A 20,722-nucleotide genomic window follows, 5' to 3' on the forward strand; every position below is an offset into this window, starting at 1 on the left:
CAGCGACTCTTTAAGTGAGGTCTTACATTAAGGACTTATCAAAGATAATGTCGTTGATTGCATTTTACCTGTGAGGTTTAGGGAGTCGTTCCAGTTTGGAAATTCCTCCGTCAAACTGTGTTCAACAAGGAGACGTACTTGTCCCATTCCTCTTTTGTATAGCAGTAAGATAACTCACATCCAGGGTGAGCATCGAATTAACCATCCAGTAATTATATGATTATTGTCTGGCGGATACACATAAGTCTCTGCTAGCAGATCCTCCAGAAGTGAAGGAAGCTGTATAGCAAAAAAAATGTAGCGCTTTTGTTTACTGTCCGATTTCTTCCAGTTTCGGTGCACAAGACAAAGTGTTTTCACTCTTTGTAAAAAATATTTATAAAAAATATACCTCAAACAACAACTGAGAAAAGACTGAAAAAGGACTGATTTACTGAAAAAGCCCTTTGGCAGGATGGTAGTCCTATATGGGACGACGTAAGGTTGTTTGCTTATATGAATTTGTAATTATTACCTTTCCTCTAAATAACTTATATTTATTTCACAAAAAAATAAAGTTTGTTAGTTCTTGGAATGTTGCAAAAAATCTGCCCTTTACTCCCACATAACTCCCAAAGTATTTGGAATATTTCCAAAAATGAATAACTACTAATTAGAGAAATCATTATTCTACAATTTCTGTGAATATTATTACATTTAATTAAGTAATAAAGGCAGACTATGTACCGTAAAGTGAATAAGTTACTTCCGAGATATTGACCTGGAGCGCCGGCCGGCCCACCGTCTCAAAAAAAAAAAATCGCAAAAATCGCGTTTGTTTGGGTGTATTTCTTAGTAAACTGATGTTCTAGCGCAGTTATCCTCTTCAACACACCGTTTTCTATCATTGAAGACCAAGTCATACAACAAGAAGTCGAGGGGTAACACTTTTATATCGAAATATTCCCGATTGTCTCTCGCCATATTATGGCTTTTTTTATTCATTATTATTATAATCCATCAGTCTCGGCTGAGTGGTTGAGGGGAGTAGACGTGTGCTGGGGGGGATCTGGACCTACTAATTCGCAGGCCTACCCATTTCTCCAGACTGATAAGTCATCATTAAAACTCCTACTGTTGGAAGACAGCTTCAGTGTTGTGAGAACTCTTATGTGCGAGCTGTGACTAAGGATATACCTAGTGAAACACTGGAAATAGTTTTCCTTTTTGCAAAGGCCCTCACAGGCCTCTGCTTCCCCTCTGCCTTTCATTTGACCTCAGCCTTTCGCCTCTATCAACATACAGTGTAGAGGTGAATTTTGCTAGTCCACTGCTACTCATGCCTCTCAAAATGCTCACAACTCATCGCATTACCAACCTGAGGAATAACGACGAGTGTGCAGTCCTACGTGAGTTGGTAACCCAGGTGTCCACACACAGAAAATTCGTCTTTCACTCCAAGACACGTGTGCTAGAAGTTCTGCAAGTTTGGAGTGAGTAACAATCTGTACGAGTATTGCAGTGTTTGGTAACTCTTGAGAAGTCTGCCTCAGCCTGTGACCTTGAGCGAGGCACTGCATCACCTGCCTGAGACTTTCGCCCATATTGACTATGTGAAGAAAGGCGAATGTGCATGCTCAGTTACCCCTGCTGTTCTCCTGTATCCCCAACTCTCCGCCTTTAAACTCAGCCGTTCGCCTCTATCAACGACGTGCAGTGTAGAGGTGTATTTTGCTGCCCCGCTGGTACTCGAATATGTGAGTTCTGAAAGTGCTGCAGGTTTGTTGTAACTATTTGCATGAGTGGATTACGCTGACTTAGGACATTGTGCTACCATCAGTACCTACGTAGGCTTAAAATGAGTGAGGAATGTCTGGCCTGCTGGGTGACCTTGAAAATGGCACTATAAGACCTGCATGCCACTTACACCCATACTGCGTGTGTCTAGTGAGGTGAATGTCCCTTCCTCGACTTTCCTATTCACCGGTATCCCTTAACTCGTCGCCATTATCTACATATGGGATAAGGGCGAGTTTAGCTGATCCAGGCCAAACAGAGCTCCAAGCCAGCCAGTGAAGGCCAAGGCTACATCTGTTCTGAATCCCAGAATGCCTTTGTGAACGTTCTACAGTGTTCCGGCCGTACCTTCGGTGTTGTGAGAACTAGTTCTTATGTAGTGAAAATTTGTCTGTCATTCCAAGACACGTGTGCTAGATGTGTTAAGTGCTGCGGGTTTGGAGTAATTAACAAGTAGTACAGGGTTGGTAACTCTCGAGACGACTGTGGGCCCAGTGAATGACCTTGAAAATTGCACTGCGACCTGCAGGCCACTACACCCATATTGCCTGTGTCTAGCGAGGTGAATATCCCTTCCTTGTCCCTTCTCCTTCCTCGATTTGGAACTCAGCCGTTCGCCTCTATTTGCTTGTGGTCTAGAGGCGGTTTTTTGCCAGACTGCATGGGTGCTTGAGTGCCCGTGTTCTCTGTGCCGCACTCCGCTCATCTTGCGAGTGTCTCCTGTGTGCCTGCCTGCCTGCTGCAAGCAGGTGTCTGGGTGGTTGGCACGGGCTTGGCGAGCACAGTCAAGCAAGCTTGAGGGCAGCACTAAAAGCTAGCCAGAACAAGCTAAGGCAGCCTGCAGTTATAGCTGTCCTAGGGCCCAGCATGTCTGTGTATACGTTCTGCAGTGCTGCTGGCATACCAGTGTTTCCTGTAGTGGCTTGAGAACAATTTGACGAGCATTGCAGTGCTGACATTTTGAGTGGGACATGCCAGAGGTTCACTTATAAACATAGTAAGTTTGTGGTGATTGGCTTGTACACAGTGAACATTCATCTGTCATACTTGTGCTAGAAGTGTTAAGTGCTGCTTTCCCCAACAGTTAATTGTCATTTGTAAGCCTGTATTAAGATTTTAAAAGGCTCAGAGTGTGCTTCAGTGTAGCGACTCCTTACATTTGATAAATCAGTGTAATACATGCTCTGCTCAGTGTAACTGAACTATTAAATACGGTTACATAATTAAATTGCTTGTCCTAGTGTCATTGTTGTGTTTTCTAATACATTTTCTCGTTCAGACTGAAACTTTACTGCTAAATTCCCAGTAATATTTCAAATTGCAGTGTTCATCTGTGGTGTGAGTGTGTAACTTATGCTTTGTATTTTTACTGTGAACAAGCTTACTCCTGCATAATGTTCAGTTTCATGAATACTTTCTCTCTTGAGTAATTCGGTTACCTTTAAACTGTGTTAAGCAAGAGTCAGCCTGTTAACATCTATGTTCCTTGCCATCTCATCTAGTGGGTCTAGCGCCTAGTTAAAATTGTAATAGTAACAATTTGCAATCATTATACTTCTAGTTATACATTGTGTAAATTGTTTTAGACTATTTGATCAACTGGATTGTAGTGTTTAACTTCTGATACACCAATTTAATGACTGCAGACACGCACTGACACATAATAAACACATTAAAACGCTGGTAACTCCAGAAGCTGGGCCTAGTGTGTGACCTTGAGAAGTTCAGTGTGTTTATTACAACCAGCGGTGTACCACTCTCACCTATATTTACATCAACACAAGTGTATCCTAAGTGATAAAGTGTACACTTGGTGTACTTGGTAACACTTGTCATACATAGTAACGCGTGTGTAAGTGAGATTGTTTAGGTACTGGTTCATCTATCTACAGCTGCACACTTATGCTTGCATACATATATAACATAGTAACGTGTGAGTTACCCAGGATGGACCAAGGAAGTCGACCAGAGTGATTTATCTCATTGTCATTGTAACATTACCTATATTTTTTTTTTTTTTTTTTTTTTTTTTTTTTTTTTTTTTTATTTTTTTTTTTTAGTAATATTGTTTACAATCTATGGTTGGGGTAAGAGGTTGTCTTCAGCATTCATTGTGATGTCTGCTATATTATTATTTCAGTGAGGTACATTAGGTGGCAGTAGCCTGAACTATCTCAAGTGGAAGTTATCATTGAATTTGAACCTCATGTTTAATGTGATGTATGTCAGAATTCTAATTTTATCCTCAATATTACCTACTTTGTCTCTCTCTCTCTCTCTCTCTCTCTCTCTCTCTCTTTTCATCTTTGTAATTTGTGATAAGGTGTAAGACCTCGCCTGTACCATCCATTATATCATTATATGTACCATATTATTAACACACATACAAGAGGTCTCTGAGTGTGTTTTTGGTGGGGTGTGTGTCGTATTGAGTGGTGGTGGTCTGGGTTGAGTATGGTTGGAGGTGTTCATTGAACTTGAGCACTTGTGTCTTGTGATCTATTTTGGACTTCTGACTTTGTAGTGAATATTTGCTCTTGCATAAGCTATAAGGGAAAGATAAGCGAGGAATTCTTGTGTTGTGAGTCTTACACCAGATATCATCACTGGCAAACATGGCAACTGTCATAGAGGAACCTATTTCTGCAGGTGATGGAAATGATGATAGCTTCCAGACCTTTAAAAGTAAACAAAAGAGAAAAAGTGAGAAAGGGCTAGAGCGTCGACGTAGTCAGACTCACTTGACTCGTACACAATGTGATACTAAACGTCCTTGGTGCACAGAAGCTGCAAGAAGTCTTTCTTCAAAGGAAGAATGTGTTAAGCTGAACTTCCCTGACAACACCCCGCTGCCTGCTAAGTGTGCATGGCTAATGGAAGCTGTAAAGAAGCATCCTAACTCAAGGATCCAATTTAGGAAAAACACACACAACTTTGTGTTTTTGGAACAGAATGCAGAACTGATCAATGATCTACTTAGTACACCTTATGGGGGTATTAAGCTACTCCGACCTCCATCAGACACTCACCACTTTAAAAAATGGGTCAGTATCATAATCTTTGGATACCCTCTCTGCATGGACCCATCCCATCTGACTCTCAGTGAGCATATCATCAAGCCTAAAAGACTTAAAGGAAAATCCCAAATTATTGCCAGTTGGGTGGGTCCTGTGCCCCTCCCCCGGAATATCTGGGTGCATGGTTTACGTTTCCTAAACATCGAAGTGTACCTACCCCCTAAACGTAGGTGTTACAAATGTCAGCACTATGGCCATGTTGCAGTAGACTGTGGAATACTACATTCTTGGTGTGGTAAGTGTGCTGGGAAACATTCCACTAGAGAATGCACAGTAGGCCCTGACAGCCGAAAATTTAAGTGTGTTAACTGTAAAGAAGTTGGGGTTACAGTTTCCCACAAGGACTGCAGTCAGAACCCAAACAACCTTCGATGTAAATCTGATAACAGTCCTTTAATGGTAACTGAGGATGGGGCCATCCAGTCTACCACAGCCAGATCTGAGACTGAACCTCTGCAAAGTGTGCAAGAACCCCACCTCACTGCAAAGGATTCTGGTGATACCAGAATGCCATCACACACACCAGCTGTGGAGGAGCTAGCCATCCCTGCTAGCACATATGGAACTACTGGTCTGCCACTACAGATACCTATGGCTACACCTGAATATGGGGATGAGTTTGTCATTTCTCCCAATACACACAACTACAACAGTCAGACGGACACCACACAGGGAACCTCCCTGGAAATTGGAGATGAGTCAGATGCACAGGACCTACCAGCAATGAATGATGAAACAGAGAACACTAATGTAACCATGGTACCTGTTAAGGTGATAGGTGTTAAAGAAAGCACTAACCCAGAAGTGCCATCCTCCGGAGAGGCATTGGATTCGCCTGACCTTCCTCATATTACAACAAATTTCCAGAAAAAAATTGAGCATCTTGAACAGATCCTGACAAGTTTAATAAATATATGTAATCAGGATGATGCTCTTGAGCATGGTGATGATGTCAAAAGTGCAGCAATCTCCGTTCAGCTTCCAGCAATTTGTGAGAAAGAAGCCCATAACTCTTGCCTTCAAGACTTGCCTTTTAACTGGCTGCCAAGATGCCGAAAAATGCTTAAAAATAAAGGTCCTGAAGATAAAGACGTACAAACTATGCTATTTGTTCTTAAGTGCCTGCACACTGTAGTCAAAGCATAATAGTTTTACCATCTTATGAGCAAGAGATTGTAATAACTCACTACAATGGATACATTACAAATCTTTTCATGGAACATTGCTTCCATCAGGAAGCGGTTGCCTGACTTACATCATATTAGTGCAACCAAGAATATTGATGTCATCTGTTTGTAAGAATGTAGATTGAAAGATGGAGCACCTCCACCAAACTTGCCTGGATATGCAGCTTATAACCTAAGGTCAACCAACTGTTGTGTGATGTATGTCAGAAAGAACTTGCCACATTCACTCCTTTCCTTGCAGAGTCGAGTTAACATGCAGTATCATGGTGTCAAAGTATATGCAGGCGATTTTTCCATAAACATTTTTAATCTCTATGCCCCAGCGAACCAGCTTCGACCTGATGCTTTACCAGATCGCATCACTAGTGAACCTACCATCATTCTTGGAGATTTTAATGCCAGACATAAGAATATTGGTGGGTCTATAACAAACACCAATGGAACTAAACTAGTGAGATTGCTAAATGAGCATGATAATGTTCGAATTGTGGGCACTACTGAGCCTACTCACATATATGGTGGCATACTAGATCTGTGTCTTGGATTTAATACATCATATACGATGCATGACTCTGTCATAGTTGATGATCTTCTATCTGATCACTTCCCAAGACTAACAACTGTCAATCTTGATCACATCTCCAGCAATCAAGGAGCTAAATACAGAAGGAGGAAACTTATTCTCAAACCAAAACACAGAGACAACTTTATTAACCACTTGGATCAATGGTATAAGAATTACGAGCCCATTGGCACACAAAAATTTAATGGTGATTTAATTACCACTATTGAGAGTGTTCTCACAGATCAAGTGGGCAGGAATAGGAAACAAAGACCCTCCACTATAAATAACAATAAAAACCAATGTAAATACTATAATGATCCACAGCTGCGCAATCTAACACATGCAGCTAGGAGGATTGGTAAAGCATACCGTGAATGTAGAACCCCAGACCTGCTCAGAACGTTCCAAGCTGCACTAACAAATGCAAGGAATAGAAAGGAAGAACTTAGGCAATAGGAATGGGAACAGTTTGTTAGTGGATTAAATAGGTCCACCCCTTTGAGTTTGGCTTGGAAAGGTATAAATAAAATAACCAGGAAAAAGACTGGCAATGTTGCTCATCCCTTTCCTCTTGAAAAAGCAAATGACCTCATAAATGACTGGTCCAAAACATCCAGGCATGAAAGCCTTCCATCTCATATTAGAAAAAATTTAGAGAGTACTTCTGAAGAAATGTTGAAACTGATTAATTTTATGAGCCAAAATATTGATGAGAGTGATTGCCTCTTTACCGAGTATGAATTAGATAATGCATTAACCAAAGGTCGATCAACTGCTCCTGGAAATGATGATATAACCTATGATATTCTCAGAACTCTAAGGCACGTGCCTGATAACCCTTTGTTGGTACTGTATAATCTCAGTTACATTGAGGGCGTTCTTCCTACTTCCTGGACCAATAGTCTCATTGTGCCTATCCCTAAGCCCCAACAGCCTGATACATTTAGACCGATCTCCTTAACTAGTTGTCTTTGTAAAACTTTTGAAAGAATGACACTTAACAGACTGTACTACAGAATCAGACACCAACTTTCCCCCTACCTCTATGGGTTCATGAAAGGTAAAAGTGTGCAGAACTGTATTTCCACCTTTCTCACTGCACACACCTCTACTAGTTTTACCACTTTTCTTGATCTAAAATCTGCATTTGATATTGCGAACAGAACCGTTATACTACATGAACTAGCCAAAATGAATATTGGTGGTAGCTTACTCTGCTGGGTAATAGGATACCTGTCAAATAGAGTATCCTCTGTCCTTTACCAAGGCTTCAGAAGTGATTCTAAAGAAATGTCTTTAGGTACACCGCAGGGAGGAGTTCTCAGTCCCATGCTATTTAATATTCTGATTAATGCTCTCCTAAATGCTCTACCTGCCTCACCTAAACATATAGCTATAAGCTATGCTGATGATATCATGATCCATACAACAGGGCATAAGAAGATGAATACCATTCTTAATGAAGTTCAAGCAATTTGTAATCGACTAGGCCTCATAATATCTTCCTCTAAAACTAAGATATTAACAAGCAAATGACATCCCCCACCCATCTATTTGCAGGGTGAAATCATTAGCTACGTTAAAACTTACAGATATCTTGGTGTAGATGTACCCTTTAACAAATCCACTATACCACAACTAAACAAGAAATGTAAAGCTAGGCTAAATGCTCTCAAAGCTGTTGCTGGCTACAATCCCAACTATGGTGCTAATGTGAGAATCGTGAGAATGATGTACATAGCCTATGTTAGGTCCTTAATTGATTATGCTGCTCCCATGTTGATATTAGCTAGAGAAAGTTCTCTCCGACCCTTGGAGTTAATGCAAAATGAAGCTTTCAGGATTATTCTTGGCTGTCCCAGATCTACAAAAGTTCTTAACATGAGGATGGAGCTTGGTATTTCTAGTATCAGTGATAGGATTGTTGAAATTAACACTGCACTCGGTATTAGAATGTTGAGAAACGAACAAGACACTGTCACAGTGAATCTTACCAAGTGTCTAGAGGTAAATACACACAGATCTAAATGGATTGTGAAAACGTGCAATTGCATTAAGTTTTATAACCTGCATGAACTGTATCACTGTAGGCAACAAGAGCATTTCACCCCTCCATGGAAGATGTGTTCATTTAATATCACATACCTACAAGTCCCTCCCAAGAAGCTCATTGCTAGTAATCCCTTCCTTAAATCTCTTGTTAGAGCAACTGCTCAAGAAGAAATTTCTCACCTAGCTGGTAGTAATAAGTTATCACAAGTTATATACACTGATGGATCTAAACAGGAGTCTTCTGGCAGGGCTGCATCTGCTCTTGTTGCCACCTCCCTAGTTAAGAACGATAATAAATTTGTTGAGTTAGGCATAAGAATTAACAACTGGGCGTCTACACTGCAAACTGAATTGTTTGCAATCCTAATGGCGCTAAAGCTAACCTATGACACTGAGCTTGACTCTATCATCATTACTGATTATATGTCATCATTGAAGGCTCTTGGCTCATATAATGACTCCAACAACATGCTCATTGGGGAAGCAAGGTATAGATACTCAAAAATTAGGGACAAAGGAATTAATGTACAATTGCTATGGATCCCATCACACATTGGATTACTCCTTCATGATAAAGTTGATATGTTAGCCAAGAAGAGTACCCAGAAGGAGAATGTAGAATATAACTTTGGTATAACTGTGTCTAGCATTAAGAATAATATTTGGAGAGAAATAGATAATGAAAATGATTGTTATAGAAATGCAGTTAGAAGCCTGAGTAGATCTATAACCCACTATGATAACATGAACGTAGATAAGTATGTTTATGGAGCAACTTGCAATGTGAACAGACTGACTGATGTTGTAGTGGCCAGGCTTAGGCTTGGTTACAAGTACTTCTGGCAGTTTGGGAGACACACAGATGATGATCAAACTAAATGTAAATTATGTGATCAGGCATATGGTCACTCTCTTGAACACTATGTGCTTAATTGTCCACTTATTGAGGAATACAGAGACAGACAGTATAATAACCTATGTGACATGTCAAGATATCTTATTAATGAAAATAAGATACCAGATATACTAAGCAAATTTCCTAAATTTGCTTGTAACAGATAAGTGAACTATAGATGTGTAGATATAAATCCAAATGTATTCCTGTTAACCCTTTGGGGCCTAGTTCCTAGGCCTTTTGTGTATCCATATGCTCTCGCGCTACCGTCCACAGGATGGATATGGGGTGCACAATAAACTAGCCACTTCGGTGGCAAAATCTAAATCTTATTATAATCAAGGGGGAAGCGCTAAACCCGGAGGATTATGCAGCGCCTGGGGGGGGGGGATGTGGAAGGCATTCAGGCTTAATTCGGGGAACTGGAGCACAGATCCGATTCCCTAAATCAAGAGCCCCTCACCAACATCAAGGAACCTTCCTTGAGGGGGCTATTTTATTCAGTCTAGAGTATATAACATGTTTGTATGTTATTTAGAGTGTTTATTATATCAAATTAGATCAATTCTGATAGATAAATAAGCCGTAGAGTTGATATATAAGCTGATATAAGCGTAATGATGAAGTGATTTCTCATGGCACTCTCTGGAGCGGTGGTAGGCCTGGTAGGCTCAAAGTCTACGGATAAGCTCTGCCTACTGTTTTATGATGCCAAATAGTCAGTTATTATATTAGAAAGAATAATGCATGAAAAATAGATAAAAAACAAGGAAAAAATTCCAAAAAAATATATAGGCTGTGAGCAGACTCGCTACTCATATCGCCGTCACCATACCTGATATAAATGACTATAATTTCCTGTAGAAACGTCGTAGAACATTCATTCTGGTACCATTGTGTTGCCAAAGAGTTAAGCTATTTTTAGGTATATATAACTCAATTTCCATAATTTTTCGATTTTTGGTTGAGCGCGCGCGAACATTTGCCCTACAGCCCCCACGGGAATAAGTCTTGTGACTCGTCTACGAACCTTCCATATGTGAAATATCTCCACCAACTTATCAATTATTACAGATATTAAATCCATCTTACCTTAGCTAACTACATTTCCCACCGATAGCGTACTGATGAGAGCATCCTTGCCTTATAAGGCTATCAACGCAGATCTCAAGCCAAATGAATAACTTACAGAGCATGTAACAAGGACAACTAATCTATATTCCCGTGAATTCGTGTATCTAACACTGTTCAAGATAACTAATTTCTTAATGTTTAACTTTTTCTTTGAAATTTAAAATTTAAATGAAACCAATGAATTCCAGAAAATATTATCTGAGAAAACACAAACTCTTTCACTGAACGACAGTCACCAGGATCAGGTAATATTTTCCAGTTAGAGATATTATTAATGAGCATGTATATCACTGTACATTTCATTCAGGGAATTATTAAGGGGAAAAATTCCACAACGCTTGAAAGCGTTTGTTGGAATTATTGACCAACTTTCATATAATCAACATTTACTCAGAACTGCTAAACACCACATATGATGCAGTTCAAGTTCTGACAGTAAAGATTGAAGTTGTATATACGCTACCAGATACAACTTCTCATCAATTCATTCACGGAAGAGCAGACGACTGTCTGGAAAAACATTCAAGCCCAGCCCCAAGATGGAGGAATGTGGCAAATACTGTTTTAGCAGAGACAGCAGCTGGTGGCAGCAGACAGCAGCTGGTGGCAGCAGACAGCAGCTGGTGGCAGCAGACAGCAGCTGGTGGCAGCAGAGACAGCAGCTGGTGGCAGCAGAGACAGCAGCTGGTGGCAGCAGAGACAGCAGCTGGTGGCAGCAGAGACAGCAGCTGGTGGCAGCAGAGACAGCAGCTGGTGGCAGCAGAGACAGCAGCTGGTGGCAGCAGAGACAGCAGCTGGTGGCAGCAGAGACAGCAGCTGGTGGCAGCTTAGATCAAAATTCACACACATGAACATTAAATCTTTGCAATAAATTCCCATTAAGCCAGCAACTAGTGGAGCCAACAAGACTGGAAGATACACTAAGATACACTAGAACTTATCTTCGCTAATAATGATGATCCAGTACGAAATATAACAATATCAACAACATAATCACAACATGATCAAAATAAAGGTTTATATGCCCTGGGCTCCTGACCAGCAAAAAGATATCAGTTGTGAGGGAGACTTCACCAAATTCAAGCTTAATAACAAACATCCAGAGGAATCAAATTAATCATATCCTAAATGAAACACCTGGAAAGATATCCTAATAACACGGATCCAAATATTTACATAGAAAAAATTAACTCTGTGGCAACTGAGGTATCCTCAAGGCACATTCCCCTAAGAAAAATTGAAGAGAAAATGTGAACTAGAAAGAGAGGGACGTTACCACTACAGACAAATACGAAAAGTCACAGAGATACTCGAAGGGTCCAGTCTGTCTGTGATGCGGAAAGATCTACCTGCCAGAGAAATAGAAAATATCGAACTTATGCTTAAGAAATCATACAGGAGCCAAGAAATACAGGAAGAACTTAAAGCCATATATGAAATAAAAAAATAATTTTTTACGCCAAATCCAGGGCAAAAACGACGTCCAGTATTGGGCCTCTGCATGACCGAGATGGGACTTACACACCTGGGCCTCTGCATGACCGAGATGGGACTTACACACCTGGGCCTCTGCGTGACCGAGATGGGACTTACACACCTGGGCCTCTGCATGACCGAGATGGGACTTACACACCTGGGCCTCTGCATGACCGAGATGGGACTTACACACCTGGGCCTCTGCATGACCGAGATGGGACTTACACACCTGGGCCTCTGCATGACCGAGATGGGACTTACACACCTGGGCCTCTGCATGACCGAGATGGGACTTACACACCTGGGCCTCTGCATGACCGAGATGGGACTTACACACCTGGAGTATACCTGGAGAAGGTTTCAGGGATCAACATCCCCCCAGCCCTGTCCGTGACTAGGCATCATGGCGGATCTGTGCCTGATCAAATAGGCTGTTACTGTTGGCCGCACTTAATCCAACATACGAAGCACAGTCCGGCTGGTCAGGAACTGACTTCAGGTGCCTGTCCAGCACCTTCTTGAAGACAGTCAGGGAACTATTGGTAATCCTCCTTATCTATGCTGGGAGGCAGTTGAACAGTCTTTGGCGCCAGACACTTATTTTGGTGTGTCTTAGTGTACTCGTGGCGCCCCTGTTGCTCGGTGTGTCTTATTGTACTCGTGGCGCCCCTGTTGCTTGATGTGTCTTAGTGTACTCGTGGCGCCGCTGTTGTTTGGTGTGTCTTAGTGTACTCGTGGCGCCGCTGTTGCTTGGTGTGTCTTAGTGTACTCGTGGCGCCGCTGTTGCTTGGTGTGTCTTAGTGTACTCGTGGCGCCCCTGTTGCTCGGTGTGTCTTAGTGTACTCGTGGCGCCCCTGTTGCTTGGTGTGTCTTAGTGTACTCGTGGCACCGCTGTTGCTTGGTGTGTCTTAGTGTACTCGTGGCGCCGCTGTTGCTTGGTGTGTCTTAGTGTACTCGTGGCGCCGCTGTTGCTTGGTGTGTCTTAGTGTACTCGTGGCGCCCCTGTTGCTCGGTGTGTCTTAGTGTACTCGTGGCGCCCCTGTTGCTTGGTGTGTCTTAGTGTACTCGTGGCGCCCCTGTTGCTTGGTGTGTCTTAGTGTACTCGTGGCACCGCTGTTGCTTGGTGTGTCTTAGTGTACTCGTGGCGCCGCTGTTGCTTGGTGTGTCTTAGTGTACTCGTGGCGCCGCTGTTGCTTGGTGTGTCTTAGTGTACTCGTGGCGCCCCTGTTGCTCGGTGTGTCTTAGTGTACTCGTGGCGCCCCTGTTGCTTGATGTGTCTTAGTGTACTCGTGGCGCCGCTGTTGCTTGGTGTGTCTTAGTGTACTCGTGGCGCCCCTGTTGCTCGGTGTGTCTTAGTGTACTCGTGGCGCCGCTGTTGCTTGGTGTGTCTTAGTGTACTCGTGGCGCCCCTGTTGCTCGGTGTGTCTTAGTGTACTCGTGGCGCCCCTGTTGCTTGATGTGTCTTAGTGTACTCGTGGCGCCGCTGTTGCTTGGTGTGTCTTAGTGTACTCGTGGCGCCCCTGTTGCTCGGTGTGTCTTAGTGTACTCGTGGCGCCCCTGTTGCTTGATGTGTCTTAGTGTACTCGTGGCGCCGCTGTTGCTTGGTGTGTCTTAGTGTACTCGTGGCGCCACTGTTGCTCTGTCAGGGATGTTGCATCTCGTGCCGAGTCTTTGATTTCGTATGGAGTGAATTTCATGTGCAAATTTGGTACTTATCCCTTTACCTGGAGTTTTACCTGGAGAGAATTCCGGGGGTCAACGCCCCCGCGGCCGGGTCTGTGACCAGGCCTCCTTTAGATGACAGCGATGATTATTATTATAATCAAAAAGAAGCGCTAAGCCACAAGGGCTATACAGCATGACAGCGATGAAATGAGTGAGACACTAAAGTTCCAATGCGACTCAAAGTTTAGTGAGACTTTAATCGGTCTAAGGGTCGACAGTCTAATATATTTTTTTATGACCGAGACCCAAAATTTGGTTAATTTAAGAAATTCTGACATTATCCTAACAAAACAGGATTCTGAGAAAATAACATTAAATGGCATGGCCATGCATTGTGCCCCAGGCACAGACTAGTGGAACTCAGTGTTCTTCAAGAACTCTGAGAAATTCCTTTCAATTACCTTTAATATCCACTAAAACAATAGAAATAGTCCCACTCCACAAAGGTGGTAGAAAAACATCTGCAAATAATTACAGACTGATAGTACTAACATCCAACAACATAAAACTATTTTTAAGTCTTCTAAGAAGCAACGTCATCAACCACTTGAACACTCAACAACCCAGGGCAGCACGGGTTTAGAGCACGTCACTCCTGCCTCTCGCAACTACTGGATCATTATGAAATGGTCTTGGATGCACCGGAGAACAAAATGCTGAGTTAATATACACAAACCTTGCGAAAGCCTTTGACAAGTGCGATCATGGTGTAATAGCACACAAAATGCGTGATAAAGGAAAAGTGGATAATTGGATAGATAACCTGCTAACAAACAGGAAACAAAGAGTGGTAGTAATGAGAGTAAAGTAAGAGAGAGCTACAGTGAAAAGTTTTGTTCACAGTATTGGCTCCACACATGTCCTCACAACTGATATAGACAACATCATCCAGTGAGGACACTGCAGATCTCCAGGAGCACATTAACCAAGTCTTTAAATGGGCCTCAAATTTCAATAACTCGCTATGGAAAACGCGAGGAAATAAAAATGGATCTATGTTTAAACGAAATTCAAACCACAAAATAGAGCGAAAACAAAATGCAAAGGACCTGGGAGTGATAATGTCAAAGAATCTCAAAGATTAGAACAATGTTTCTACCACATCTGCTAGGAAATTAATAGGATGGATAATGAAAACCTTCAAAATTAGGGATGCCAAGCCAGTGATGATTCACTTCAAGTCACTTGTTTTCTGTAGGCTGGAATATTGTTGTATATTAACGGCTCCTTTCATGGCAGGCGAAACTGCAGACCTAGAGAATATACAGAGAACTTTCACTGCGCATATAAGTACAATAAAACACTTAAATTACCAGGGACTGTTGAAGACCCAAGAACTGTACTCCTTGAAACATAGGCGAGAAGAATAAATGATAATATACACTTGGAAAATCTTAGAGGAAATAGTCTCAAATCTATACACGGAAATCACTCCCAACGAAAACTTAAGACTCTTAAGCGTTATAACATCCCCCAATGAAAAGCAGGGGCTCGTTAAGCGTTATAACATCCCTCAATGAAAAGCAGGGGCTCGTTAAGCGTTATAACATCCCCCAATGAAAAGAAGGGGCTCCATGATTGTTCAACTGCCTCCCAGCATAAGGAGGATTACCAACTGACCCCTGACTGTCTTCAAGAGGGAGCTGGACAGGCACCTGAAGTCAATTCCCGAACATCCGGGCCGAGGTTCGCAGTAGGTTTGCGTGAAGCCAGCAGTAACAGCCTGGTTGTCCAGGCTCAGGTCCACCACGAGGCCTGGTCATGGAATGGGCCAAGGGAGCGTTGACCCCTGGAACACCTTCCAGGGAATGGGATATCCTTGCACTGAGATATCAATGCGTTGGGATATCCTTGAACTGGAATATCCTTGCACTGGGATATCCTTGCACTGGGATATTCTTGCACTGGGATATCCTTGCACTTTGATATCCTTGCACTGGGATATTCTTGCGCTGGGATATCCTTGCGCTGGAATATCCTTGCACTGGGATATCCTTGCACTGGGATATCCTTGCACTGAGATATCCTTGCACTGGGATATCCTTGCACTGGGATATCCTTGCACTGGGATATCAATGCACTGGGATATCCATGCACTGGGATATCCTTGCACTGGGATATCATTGCACTGGGATATCCTTGCACTGGGATATCCTTGCACTGGGATATCCTTGCACTGGGATATCCTTGTACTGGGATATCCTTGCACTGGGACATCCTTGTACTGGGATATCCATGCAATGGGATATCCTTGCACTGGGATATCCATGCACTGGGATATCCATGCACTGGGACATCTTTGCACAGGGATATCCTTGCACTGGGATATCCTTGCACGGGGATATCCTTGCACGGGGATATCCTTGCACTGGGATATTCTTGCACTGGGATATCCTTGCACTGGGATATCCTTGCACTTGGATATCCTTGCACTGGGATATCATTGCACTGAGATATCCTTGCAGTGGGATATCCTAGGAATGGGATATCCTTGCACTGGGATATCCTTGCACAGGGATATCCTTGCTCTGGGATATCCTTGCACTGGAATATTCATGCACTGGGATATCCATACACTGGGATATCCTTGCACTGGGATATCCTTGCACTGGGATATCCATACACTGGGATATCCTTGCACTGGGATATCCTTGCACTGGGATATCCATACACTGGGATATCCTTGCACTGGGATATCCTTGCACTGGGATATCCTTACACTGGAATATCCTAGGAATGGGATATTCTTGCACTGGGATATCCTTGCACAGGGATATCCTTGCACTGGGATATCCATGCACTGGGATATCCATACACTGGGATATCCTTGTACTGGGATATCCTTGCACTGGGATATCCTTGCAATGGGATATCCTTGCACTGGAATATCCTTGCACTGAGATATCCTTGCACTGGGATATCCTAGGAATGGGATATCCTTGCACTGGGATATCCTTGCACAGGGATATCCTTGCCTGGGATATCCATGCACTGGGATATCCATACACTGGGATATCCTTGTACTGGGATATCCTTGCACTGGGATATCCATACCCTGGGATATCCTTGCACTGGGATATCCTTGCACTGGGATATCCATACACTGGGATATCCTTGCACTGGGATATCCTTGCACTGGGATATCCATACACTGGGATATCCTTGCACTGGGATATCCTTGCACTGGGATATCCTTACATTGGGATATCCTAGGAATGGGATATCCTTGCACTGGGATATCCTTGCACAGGGATATCTTTGCAATGGGATATCCATGCACTGTTATATCCATACACTGGGATATCCTTGTACTGGGATATCCTTGCACTGGGATATCCTTGCAATGGGATATCCTTGCACTGGGATATCGTTGCACTGGGATATCCTTGCACTGGGATATCCTAGGAATGGGATATCCTTGCACTGGGATATCCTTGCACAGAGATATCCTTGCACTGGGATATCCATGCACTGGGATATCCATACACTGGGATATCCTTGTACTGGGATATCCTTTCACTGGGATATCCATACACTGGGATATCCTTGCACTGGGATATCCTTGCAATGGGATATCCTTGCACTGGGATATCCTAGGAATGGGATATCCTTGCACTGGGATATCCTTGCACAGGGATATCCTTGCACTGCGAAATCCATGCACTGGTATATCCATACACTGGGGTATCCTTGTACTGGGATATCCATGCACTGGGATATCCATACACTGGGATATCCTTGTACTGGGATATCCTTTCACTGGGATATCCATACACTGGGATATCCTTGCACTGGGATATCCTTGCACTGGGATATCCTTGCACTGGGATATCCTAGGAATGGGATATCCTTGCACTGGGATATCCTTGCACAGGGATATCCTTGCACTGGGATATCCTAGGAATGGGATATCCTTGCACTGGGATATCCTTGCACAGGGATATCCATGCACTGGGATATCCATACACTGGGGTATCCTTGTACTTGGAAATCCTTGCACTGGGATATCCTTGCACTGGGATATCCTTGCACTGGGATATCCTTGCAATGGGATATCCTTGCACTGGGATATCCTTTCACTGGGATATCCATACACTGGGATATCCTTGCACTGGGATATCCTTGCACTGGGATATCCTTGCACTGGGATATCCTAGGAATGGGATAGCCTTGCACTGGGATATCCTTGCACAGGGATATCCTTGCACTGTGATATCCATGCACTGGGATATCCATACACTGGGGTATCCTTGTACTGGGAAATCCTTGCACTGGGATATCCTTGCACTGGGATATCCTTGCACTGGGATATCCTTGCACTGGGATATCCTTGCACTGGGATATCCTTGCACTGGGATATCCTTGCACTGGGATATCCATACACTGGGATATCCATACACTGGGATATCCATACACTGAGATATCCTTGCACTGGGATATCCTTGCACTGGGATATCCATACACTGGGATATCCATACACTGAGATATCCTTGCACTGGGATATCCTTGCACTGGGATATCCATACACTGGGATATCCATTTGGACAGCCTCAATGTGAAGAGAATCACCCAAGCATGGCTCAACAATGGTCTCCTAGCAGCAAAACCCCACATACTGAGGTTTTCCACACAGCTGTTCTTAATTCCTGCTTTTTTTCCCTCGCACGGAACCTCAAGAAATTGGCACTGGCGTAGCTGCTTGTATAGTCACCCACAACCTCACAGAAAGAAAGTGAACCCAGAACTGTGAATGACCACACCAATTTGGGCTCCAGTATCACATCAGCCATAAGCCAAGGAGAAAGAGTGGGAAATAATAATAATAATAATAATAATAATAATAATAATAATAATAATATGAAAATGATGATGATGATGATGATGATGATGATGATGATGATGATGATGATGATAAAAATAATAATCATAATAATAATAATAATAATAATAATAATAATAATAATAATAATAATAATAATAAAAAAAAAATAATAGTAGTATTTTTATTATTATTAACACACTGGCCGATTCCCACCAAGGCAGGGTGGCCCGAAAAAGAAAAACTTTCACCATCATTCACTCCATCACTGTCTTGCCAGAAGGGTGCTTTACACTACAGTTTTTAAACTGCAACATTAACACCCCTCCTTCAGAGTGTAGGCACTGTACTTCCCATCTCCAGGACTCAAGTCCGGCCTGCCGGTTTCCCTGAACCCCTTCATAAATGTTACTTTGCTCACACTCCAACAGCACGTCAAGTATTAAAAACCATTTGACTCCATTCACTCCTATGAAATACGCTTATGCATTCTTGCTGGAAGTCCAAGCCCCTCGCACACAAAACCTCCTTTACCCCCGCCCTCCAACCTTTCCTAGGCCGACCCCTACCCCGCCTTCTTTCCACTACACACTTATAATAATGATCTTTATTTCTACAAGTACATGATACAACTATTACAGACCTACCTGATATTATTTACATACTATATATATATAAACCTCCTGGTTATGTAGAGCATTTGGGCCAATTTAGTTTAATTTGGTCAATTGGCTAGCACGTAAGTATCTAATTACTGCTAGGTGAGCAGGGGCACACACACACACACACACACACACTCACACACACACACACACACACACACACACATGCACACACACACACACACACACACACACATGCACACACACACACACACACACACACACACACACACACACACACACACACACACACACACACACACACACACACACACAAACCAAGAGCTACAGGAAAAAAATAAGGGAGAAAATGGGCATGTACACACGCGAACCAGAGACAGAGGGAAAGGCAATGGGAGGAGGAGACGGAGAAATCAATGTTTATTCATGGGCTTCAGGAGAGCGAGGGAAAGACACAATGAAAGACGGCAGGAAGAAAGACAGAAGATTGAAAAATCATCAAAGAAATATGTGAAGAAGACATGTCTGAGGCAGTAAATTTTCAGAGAATAAGGGGGTACTTGAAGGGGAGAAAACAGCCGGTCAATCTGATTTTCAAGACATAAACAGTGCAAAACAGGATCCTGCAAGAGAAACCACAGCTGAAGGAATCGTCAGGATACAGGAGGGTATTCTTACACCGAGACAGAGCAAAAACAGAATGACAACAGCTGAGGGAGAGGACACAATAGCGAAAGGGGCTAGGAAGAGAGAGACAAGGACAGAATCAGCAGAGGACAACCAGAGCAGGGCAGGGAAACAAGAGTAAGCACACACAGATCCACCCCAAGAACCCCACAAAACACACTATCCCAAAACAAACCACAATCCTCACTTACAGCCCCAACCCTACACTATGCTCTAGGATCCCGTCAGGTCCCCCACCCTAACAGACCCCAAAACAGTGTTGTAGAGAAAACTGAATGTATGATACAACAACGCTGATAGAATAACGAATAACTGGGAGGAGTGGCACAAAGGAGTCAAAGAGGCATCACCAGATATCATAGTTCTCATAGAAACCAAGCTCACAGGGATGATAATAGATGCCATCTATCCAAGGAGATATCAGATCCTGAAGAAAGACAGAGGGAACAGAGGGGGTAGAGGATTGGCACTGCTCATCAAAAAGCCATTGGAATTTCGATGAGCTGGAGAGAAGAGAGAGAGGAGAGGCAAGAGATTACATAATAGAAACACTTCAGTCTGGAGGTTCCAAAGTGGTAATTGCAGTGATGTATAACCCACCACAGAACAGCAGGACGCCAAGATATGAGTATGACGAGAGCAATAGAGCGATTGTTGACATGCTGGATTAAGTGGCCAGAAGGGTTCATGTGAGCAGGGCAAAGCT

The 20,722-nt window shown here is 42.9% G+C and overlaps 1 protein-coding gene across 1 annotated transcript in view; it reads right to left on the bottom strand.

Moving 5' to 3' along the window:
- The window catches only part of LOC128696601 (sodium-coupled monocarboxylate transporter 1), a 348,670-nt gene that overhangs the window by 24,939 nt on the left and 303,009 nt on the right, over positions 1–20,722 (bottom strand). The window lies entirely within an intron of this gene.

Source organism: Cherax quadricarinatus, chromosome 47, assembly GCF_038502225.1.
Source record: "Cherax quadricarinatus isolate ZL_2023a chromosome 47, ASM3850222v1, whole genome shotgun sequence".
In the NCBI taxonomy this organism is placed as follows: Eukaryota; Metazoa; Arthropoda; class Malacostraca; order Decapoda; family Parastacidae; genus Cherax; species Cherax quadricarinatus.